The sequence below is a fragment of the Pan troglodytes genome, chromosome X (assembly GCF_028858775.2).
Source record: "Pan troglodytes isolate AG18354 chromosome X, NHGRI_mPanTro3-v2.0_pri, whole genome shotgun sequence".
NCBI classification, from domain to species: Eukaryota; Metazoa; Chordata; class Mammalia; order Primates; family Hominidae; genus Pan; species Pan troglodytes.
This window is the reverse complement of record NC_072421.2, coordinates 135,092,935-135,103,020: the sequence shown is the minus strand read 5'-3', so window position 1 is coordinate 135,103,020 and position 10,086 is coordinate 135,092,935. Positions and strand designations below refer to the sequence as shown.

Sequence of the window (10,086 nt, the reverse complement as noted above, 5' to 3'; positions counted from 1 at the left end):
TCATAAAATGTGTCAGACTGTTAGAAAGCAAAGTGTAGAGTGTATTTACTAGATATGTTTGACCATGAAAGCTTCAGTGAGTCCCAGAATAAAGGAATGCCTCTCATGCAAGTCTTAAACAAGAGCCAATCCAAACACTTTTTTTTTTTATATACTTTAAGTTTTAGGGTACATGTGCACATTGTGCAGGTTAGTTACATATGTATTACATGTGCCATGCTGGTGCGCTGCACCCACTAACTCGTCATCTAGCATTAGGTATATCTCCCAATGCTATCCCTCCCCCCTCCCCCCACCCCACAACAGTCCCCAGAGTGTGATATTCCCCTTCCTGTGTCCATGTGATCTCATTGTTCAATTCCCACCTATGAGTGAGAATATGCGGTGTCTGGTTTTTTGTTCTTGCCAAATACTTTGATTGGAAGTCTGGTATGCGTGTTTATTTTTGACATTTGACTTCAACTGCCTAAGATGTGGATGAAATATGGAAATGATTTTTTTCCTTGACAAAGTTTTGTTATTGTGACTTAGGTTGTAGTACTTATTCTTTTACAAGATGCCTATGACTCAATGGTTAGACGTGGACTGTCTTAACTTTTAGCAGTTTACTTTTTACATAATGTATTATAACTAACTAGTGTTAATTTCCTTGTTCTTCACAACACATTAAGCTTAGAGGCAAACTAGAATCTAGAGTCTTGATCTAGCTAAAAAAAAAATGTTTTAACTGAGGATCCAGTAGTGAACAAAATAGATACATTCCCTACTGCTAAAGAAACAGCTCATGCAGGAGACCTGTGGCTGGGTCAAACTGATCTGTTACAGACTTTCAGACTCTCATAACATACAGTCATGCATTGCTTAAGTACAGGGGTACCTTCTGAAAAATGCATCGTTAGGCAGTTTTTGTCATTGCGTGAACATCACAGAGTGTCCTTAGGCAAACCTAGATGGTATATGGTGTGACTCCTAGGCTACAAACCTGTACATCATGTTACCACACTGAATACTGTAGGCAGTTGTAACACAATGGTATTTCTGTATCTAAACATTTCTAAACATAAAAAATGTAATGCATTGTGCTATGACAATATGACAGCTAAGATATCGCTAGACTACAGGAATTTTTCAGCTTCATCACCATCTTATGAAACCACCACAATATATATGGTCCATATGTGACCGTACTTTGTTGTACCACTTGTCAAAGTTGAAACTTTACATTTAGGTGTGTAATTGATTAATTAATGTAGAATGGTATTAAGAGACTTCAATGATATCTTAAGGATTTTAGTCTTCACAGCTAACATCATACTTAACCATGAAAAGCTGAAAGTGGCCGGGCACAGTGGCTCACGCCTGTAATTCCAGCACTTTGGGAGGCCAAGGCGGGTGGATCACCTGAGGTCAGGAGTTCGAGATCAGCCTGGGAAACATGGTGAACCCCGTCTCTACTAAAAATACAAAATTAGCTGGGCATGATGGCACATGCCTGTAATTCCAGCTACTTGAAAGGCTAGGCAGGAGAATCACTTGAACTCAGGAGGCAGAGTTTGCAGTAAGCCAAGATCATGCCATTGCACTCCAGCCTGGGTGACAAGAGCAAAACTCCATCAAAAAAAGGAAGGAAGGAAGGAAGGGAGGGAGGAAGAAAGAAAAAGAGAAAGAAAGAAAGAAAGAAAGAAAGAAAGAAAGGCTGAAAGCTTTTCCTCTAAGATCAGGAACAAGACAAGGATGCCCACTCTTAACAATTCTATTCAATATAATATAGGAAGTCCTTACCAGAGCAATTAGGCCAAAAAAAAAAAAAAAAAGAAATCCAAATTGAAAAGGAGGAAGTACAATTCTCTTGGTTTGCAGATAATACACCCTTACATACAGAAAACCTAAAGACCATTAGAACAAATTTTAAAATTCAGTAAAATTGCTAGATACAAAATCAACATACAAAAATCAGTAGTGTTTCCATACACGAACAACAAATATCTGAAAAATAAGAAAATAACCCCATTTACAAAAGCATAAAAAAACTTAGAAATAAATTTAAGAAACAAGGTGAAAGTTCTGTCTACTGAAAACTATAAAAATACTGATGAAAGAAGTAGAAGAAAACACAAATAAATGGAGAGATATTCCACATACGTGATTCAGAAGAATTAATATTGTTAAAGTTTCCATAGTGCCCAAAGCAACCTACATATTCAATGCAATCTCCAGCAAAATTCAAATAATATTTTTTGAAGAAATAGAAAAAGAAATCCTAAAATTCATATGAAACCACACGCACAAAAAAAAAAACCCCGAATACCCAAAGCAATTGCAAACAAAAAGAGCAAAGCTAGAGGCATCACACTACCTGATTCCAAAATATACTGAAAAGCTATAGTAATCAAAATAGCACGGTACTGGCATAAAAACAGGCAAATAGACCAAAGGAGTAGAATAGATAGCTCAGAAATCAATCCTCACATTTACAGTCAGTTGATCTTCAACAAAGGTGCCAAGAACACACAATGGGATAGAGAGAGTCTCTTCAATAAGTGGTGTTGGGAAAGCTGGATATCCACATGCAGAAGAATGAAATTGGACCCTTATATCTCATCACATACAAAAACCAAGTCAAAATGAATTAAAGACGTAAAGGTTAAGGTCTGAACACATAAAACTACTTGAAGAAAACAGAGAAAAAGCTTCTTGGTGCTGGTTTTGGCGATTTTTTTATATCACCCAAAAAGCATAGACAACAAAAGCAAAAATAGACAAATGGGATTGCATCAAACTAAAAAGCTTCTGTTCAGAAAGGAAACAACCAGAAGAGTAAAGTGGCAATCTACAAAATGGGAGAAACATTTGCAAACCATATACCTGATAAGGGGTTTATATCCAAAATTTACAGGAAACTCAAAGAACTCAATAGCAAGAAAACAACCAAATTGAAAGTAGGGCAAAGGACCCAAATAGACATTTCTCAAAAGAAGATATAAAAATGGCCAACAGGTATATGAAAAAAAAAGCTTAACATAACTAATTATCAGGAAAATGTAAATTAGAACCACAGTGATATATCACTTCACACCTGTTAGAATGGCTTCTATTAAAAAGACAAAAGATAAGTATTGGTGAGAATGTAGAAAAAAGGGAACCCTTGAACACTTTGATAGGAATGTAAATTAGTAGAGCCATTATGGAAAATAGTATGAAGGTTTCTCAAAAAATTAAAAATAGAACTACAATATGATTCAGCAATTCCACTACTTGGCATATATCTAAAGGAAATGAAATCAGTATGTTGATGGGATATCTGCACTTTCATGCTTATTTCAGCATTATTTACAATAGCCAAGGTATGGAATTAACCTAAATGTCTGTCAACAGATGAATAGATTGAGAAAATGTGAGATTTTACACACACACACACACACACACACAAAGCCTTACAAGATAAGGAAATTCTGTCATTTGTGATAACATGGATGAACCTGAAGTGTATTATGCTAAGTGAAATAAGCCAGGCAAAGAAAAACCAATATCTTCCAGGGAGTTATAATCTTTTTGCTAGTGGAGGGTCTTGCCTCAATGTTAACGGCAGCTGACTGATCAGGATGCTAGTTGCTGATGGTTGAGGCGGCCGTGGCAACTTTTAAAAATAACAATGAGTTCCATGACGACAGAGCCCTCACTGAGCTGACAGGCCCCTCCATGGATCACCGGCACCAAGGCGCTGTCCAGATCATTCATGCACTGCGAGGGAAGGGGCTGGCCATTTCTCCCTGCTTGATAGCCGACCTGATCTGAATCAAGTGTCACACGTAGTCCCAGTTTGGTCATTCCATCTTCCTTCAGAAGCTTCAGGTGAGGACAGAGAGCAAGACAAAAAGCCTTGGTAACATGCTCAGTCAATCTACTGTGATCTGCAGGATCACTGAGGCAATTGTGCTGGTCAGGATTTTCTGGGAAAAACACCTCTGTCCATCTGATGACTTTTCCATTTGCTTTACATTCTGATCCATAGAATATCTTCACATTTGTTATAGTCTCCATGGACTTCCCATCTATAGGACTTACGACGCCCTTGCTAACGTTCTTGTCATCTTCCACCCATTGGGTGTGGATGTGCTCCTGGGGATCCTCTGCGTGCACCTTCCCACGGGTGATGGTGAAGTCCTTCATCTCTCGCAGTGCCTGCCTCAAGGAATCCATGTTCTCTGCAGTGATCTGGACCATAACGCCATCTTCCACAATACTGGACTTGGCAAGGTATCCAGAAGAGGATTTCAGAGTGCCACTGAACACAAAGAAACTGGCACCAGTCACTTTTCTGGGCTGATTGTGAATACTGATAGCCTGGGTCTGGTAGCTTCACACACAAGATAAGAGTCTGCCTTTTCACTGAAGCAGGCACCTCCTGCCAGGACATGCTCATTGGACTTGTTCGTGGCTTTCATCATCTCATTTTATCTGTTGCTGGGAATTTTTATGCTGGTTTTCCAAACTTCCATATCAACCACCAAACCTTGAACTACTGGCAAGGTATACTGGTAATTTCTGAAGTCTGCAAGAAGATTCATGATGGTATGCCCCGTCTCTCCAAATAATGGCTTCCGAAATCTGACACTGACTAGTGGGCATGGATAAAGTCGATATTCAGCTCCAAGTCTCAACATCAGATGGATAGGAAACACTTTAGCCCAAGGAGTTTCCCATTTCTGGATAAGAATCCCAAACAAGTAAGGTGGGGTTGGGAGTACTAGGTCTTGCAGTGACTGGTAGGTAGATGTCACATATAAAAATCCACCATGTTTTTTACTGCTGAGGAGACTTTGACTGAAGAAGGAATGTCCCAAGTTGCCCACGACATTCCCTGCCAGAGATCCCGATAAAGTTGCACAAAGTCACTAAAGATATCCTTTGGCAAACACTTTCCATCCGGTAGACACTGTAGAAGAATGACTATCTCAGACTGACCCACTGCATGCATTCCCTTGGTTGTAAAACACCAGCACTTCCTGTTCATATAATTTACAATTTTAACCATTGACAACAAATTTGCATTTAAAACAAATACAAGTAGGTCAGGGCCACCGTCTTCCAACTGCTGCATTTCTGAAATAAATCTGTGATGGTTTATCTTCCACAGCATAGTCTCCTTTTACACCAGTGGAGATGAGAATAGGAGGAAGGCCATCTTCAGGAATAAGGCTCATTGCACTTCCAACAGGACTTCTGACCTGAGTTATACTGCCAGAGAATAGAGGAATATCCATCTCTGCTGGTAGAGGACTGGTAATTACTAGCTTGACTGGGTCGTGTGACACAGCCAGGGTTCCTGCAGAGGAAGTTCCATTCATTGCTAATTTGGCTGCATCAGCAACTTCTCTTTTGCTATTTCCACCACATCTCAAGTTACTTCCTCCACTGAGTTCTTGACCCTCTCAGTCATCCATAATGATTGGAATCAGCTACTTCACTACTCCTGTTAATGTAATATTTTAACTTCCTCCCATGAATCACAAATTTACTTAATAGCATCTAGAATGGTGAATAAGGAAAACCAGAGGTTTTTCATTTACTTTACCCAGATTAATCACAGGAATCACACTCTATACTAGCTACATATAGCCTTATAAAATATATTTCTTAAGACTTGAAAGTCAAAATATCTCCTTGATCCATGGTCTGCAGAATGGATGTTGTGTTAGCAGGCAGAAAAACAATATTCATCTTCTTGTACATCTCTATCAGAGCTCTTGGGTGTATTGTCAATGAACAACAATATTTTGAAAGGAATCTTGGTTTTTTCTAAGCAGTAGGTCTCAACAGTGGACTTAAAATAATCAGCAAACCATGCTGTAAACAAATGTGCTGTCATCCATGATTTATTGTTCCATTTTACAGTATAGGTAGAGTTAACTTAACATGATTCTTAAGGGCTCTAGATTTTTTGAAATGGTAAGTGAGCAATGGCTTCAACTTAAAGTCACCAGCTGCATTAGTTCCTAACAAAAGAGTCAGCCTGTCCTTTGAAGCTTTGAAACCAGGCATTGACTTCTACTCTCTAGTTATGAAAGACTTAGATGACATCTTTTTATATAAGGCTGTTCCATCTATATTGAAAATCTGTCGTTTAGTGTAGTCACCTTCCTCAATGATCTTAGATAGATCTTCTGGATTACTTGCTGCAGCTTCTACATCAGCATTTGTTGCTTACTTTGTACTTTTATGTTATGGACATGGCTTCTTTCCTTAAACTTCATGAAGCGACCTCTGCTAGCTTCCATCTTTTCTTCTGCAGCTTCCTCACTTCTCTCAGACTTCATAGAATTGAAGAGAGTTAGGGCCTTGGCCTGGATTAGGCTTTAGGTTAAGGGAGTGTTGTGGCTGGTTTGATCTTCTATCCAGACCACTAAAACTTTCTTTATATCAGCAATAAGGCTGTTTTGCTTTGTTATTATTTGTGTGTTCATGGGAGTGGCACTTTTAATTTCCTTTGAAAACTTTTCCTTTGCATCCACAATTTGGCTAATGCAAGAAGCCTAGCTTTTGGCCTGTTTTGGCTTTCAACATGCCTTCCTCACTAAGCTTAATCATTTTTAGATTTTGATTTAAAGTGAGAGACTTGAGACTCTTCCCTTTAACTTGAACACTTAGAGGCAATTATAGGGTCATTAATTGGGCTAATTTCAATATTGTTCTGTCTCAGAGAATGTGGAGTCCCTGAGGAGATGGATAGAGAGGGGAGAATGACCAGTTGGTGGAGCAGTCAGAACACCTACAACATTTATCAGTTAAGTTTGTTGTCCTATATGGGCACCATTTATGGTGCCCCAAAACAATTACAATAGTAACATCAAAGATCACTGACCACAGATCATCATAACAGATATAACAATAATAAAAAAGTATGAAGTGTTGTTATATTTTTTTTTTTGAGACGAGTCTCACTCTGTCACCCAGGCTGGAGTGCAGTGGTGTGATCTCAGCTCACTGAAGCTTCTGCCTCCCAAGTTCAAGTGATTCTCCTGCCTCTGCCTCCCAAGTAGCTGGGATTACAGGCACCTCCCACCATGCCCGGCTAATTTTTGTATATTTAGTAGAAAAGGGGTTTCACCATGTTGGTCAGGCTGGTCCTGAACTCCTGACCTCAAGTGATCCACCTGCCATGGCCTTCCAAAGTGCTGGAATTACAGGCATGAGCCACTGCACCCAGCCTGTTGTGATAATTACCAAAATGTAACACAGAGATACAAAGTGAGCACATGCTGTGGGAAAAATATTGCTGATAGACTTGCTTGATGCAGGATTTCCACAAAAGTTCAATTTATTTTTAAAAATGCAACATCTACAAAATGAAAGGAAGTGAAGAAAATAAAATGAGGTATGATTATACTAAAAACCATTGAATTGTACAACTTAAATGGCTGTGTTTTATAACACCTGAATTAAATCTCAGTAAAGCTGTTACCAAAGAAAGTCTACTGCAATAGCTTGACTGAAGGTGCTACTAATAAAGATGGAGACAAGTGGATGAATTTGAGAGGTATTTTCAAGGTAAAATCAACAGGACATGTTGATGGATTTGATGTGGAAGTTGTGAGGAAGGAAAGTATTGAGGATGACTCAAATTCCTAGCTTACACAACTGTAAGTAGCTGTTTTGGCACTCTGATACAAAACACTGGAGGAGGAGCAAGTTTGAGAGAAGCAATCTAAGTTCACACTCGGGCCAGTTCAATTTCAGATGCCCTTGAGATATTCCAGTGGAGATGTTGAGTTGGACATAAGGGTTTAAGGTTCATAGGAGAAACACGGGTTGGAGATATAAATCTTTATTTATGCTCTGGAGACACACTGAGCATAAAGATATTGTAAGCCATGGGAATAGATTAAATCATTCAGAGAAAGAATATGGAGTGGGATGATAAAAGTATCTAGAACAGTGCCCTGGTGAACTTCAATGCTTAATAACCAAGTAAAGGAGGATAAATCTGCAAAGGAGCAATACAAAAGTGGGCAAATAAAACAAGGGGACCGTAGTTTCATAAAAGGCAAGGGCAAAATGTACTTCAAGAAGGAAGGGAAGATTGTCTGTATTAAATGCTACTGAGGGATTGAATAAGATGAGGACTGAAAATTATTTGTTAGACTTAGTGACTTGATTGTCACTGGTGACCTTAGTGAGAACTGTTTTAGCAGAGTGGTGTGGGTAGAAGTTTCAAGGACCATACAGTCAAAAGACTCACTATTGTATTAGGGCTGGGGGAGCTGGGGAAAGAAATTATCCATAAACGTATAGGAAGAACATGCTACTGTGATAAATATCAATGATTATTGACATAAGTTTATTGAATTTCATATGCAAGTTCTTAATGTCAAAATATCATATTTGTATGCTTTCATAGGATTATCATTTTAGAAATGCTATACTATGAAATAGCCCACAACCTACCTTGGAGGTCTTTATAGACCACTCATGTGCTTCAAGCATCTGTGTTTAAGAAATCTATGCATCAAAATAACTGCTAGAAAAAGGAAATTAAATTTAGTTATGGAAGCCTGAGGAAAAAAGTTATTTCTTTTCACTGGGCCTCAGAGTATTCAAATTTAAAATGATAAAGGTGGACTAGTCCACGTTCAGCTCTCCCATTGTATCAGCATTATCTATGGTGATTCAACTTGTAAATAAGCACCTCCATACCCTCAGTGTTTTCACAGAACACCTCTTTCCTGCCCTAATGAAGAAGACTTGGCTCTCTACAAAGACAATGAGCCTCACCATGCAGCTCTCTCCAATTAAAGCTGCTTGAGCTCTAAACATCAAATTCTGGGATGGATAGGGTCAGGTAGCACAGGGAACCAGCACCCTCCTGCCTTCCCATTGCCCTTACCAGGCCATTGCTCCAGCTTCATGAAAAGCCTCACTGCCCAAGAAGTTCACACCATCTGCAGATGCCATCTTTTACTCCTTCCCAGGATGATCATCTACCTCTCTTTTGGACATTTTCCTTCATTCACTGAGGACTCTGGCATCTGGCTTACCGGCATCCTCTGTACCTCAATTCCTGGCACCATTGGCCAGTTGGAAGAGCTATCTCACATCGTATACTCACATTCCTTCGCCTGCACAGTTCTCAGGGTCACATCCTGGATATTGCCACCTTCCAAAATGGCTTCGCCTTGAAGTCATAGATTCATACATTCCATTTTCTGACCAAGACTGCCCATCTTTCAGTCTAGGCCTTCTCCTTGGTCAAGTCTCTACTCTAGGTTTCCATACACTCTGTTCATGACTCTATCTTATTACTTACTAGATCATATTGAAAGTCTGTTAATATGTCTGTTTCCCATGAGTACCTAGAGAGAAGAAATTGTTTCAGTCACCCTGCAGGCCTAGTATCTGGCACGTGGTAAGCACTCAAATCTGAATAGATGTTTCTGAGTGACATTTACATTCAAAGCACTGTGCTTGGTATTTGAGATCTACCCAAAGCTGAGTGAAAATAGGTTTTGATTGCAAGAAACTTAGAGACCAATAGAAGACGTAACACAAATGAATTAAAAACAAAATTTCAAGGTGGGAAGCGAGAGGGGCCTCAAGAACTATAAAAATAAAATTCTATAAGATTGCTAATGCAAGAAAGGTGGGAATGGAGAGACACAAAACATACTCCTTCTGTGAGGGGATCAGAGGCACTTCATAGAGGATGTGACATCTGAGCTAATTTGGAAGAATGGGTTGGGATTCGGATATATGTAATTCTAGGAAGAGAGAACAGCATGAGGAAAGACACTAAGTTACAAAAGCACAAGGTGTATCTGAGGATCAACTGATTTAATGGGAGCAAAGGGTATGTGAGGAGAAAGTGAAAACAACTAAGTTAACCTAATTTTGGAGCAACTTATCTGCCCATTTTGATGTTATTTTGGCATTGGGTAGCCATAGGTACAGTTCCTTGGTGTCTGATTTATCAATTAACCCTTAAGCCACATACCTTTCTTCAAAAGAATATTTCAAGGATCAAAAAGGCTCTTACAAAGGCTTTTCATCCAAGATGATATTTATTATTCCTACCTAAGCTTACCTTTTTTT

At 39.1% G+C, this 10,086-nt stretch overlaps 1 pseudogene; it reads right to left on the bottom strand.

Annotated features, from left to right (window-relative positions):
* Nucleotides 1–3,597: 3,597 nt before the first annotated feature.
* Nucleotides 3,598–8,952, bottom strand: LOC465885 (zinc finger FYVE domain-containing protein 9-like; annotated as a pseudogene).
* Between the last annotated feature and the right edge of the window lie 1,134 nt (nucleotides 8,953–10,086).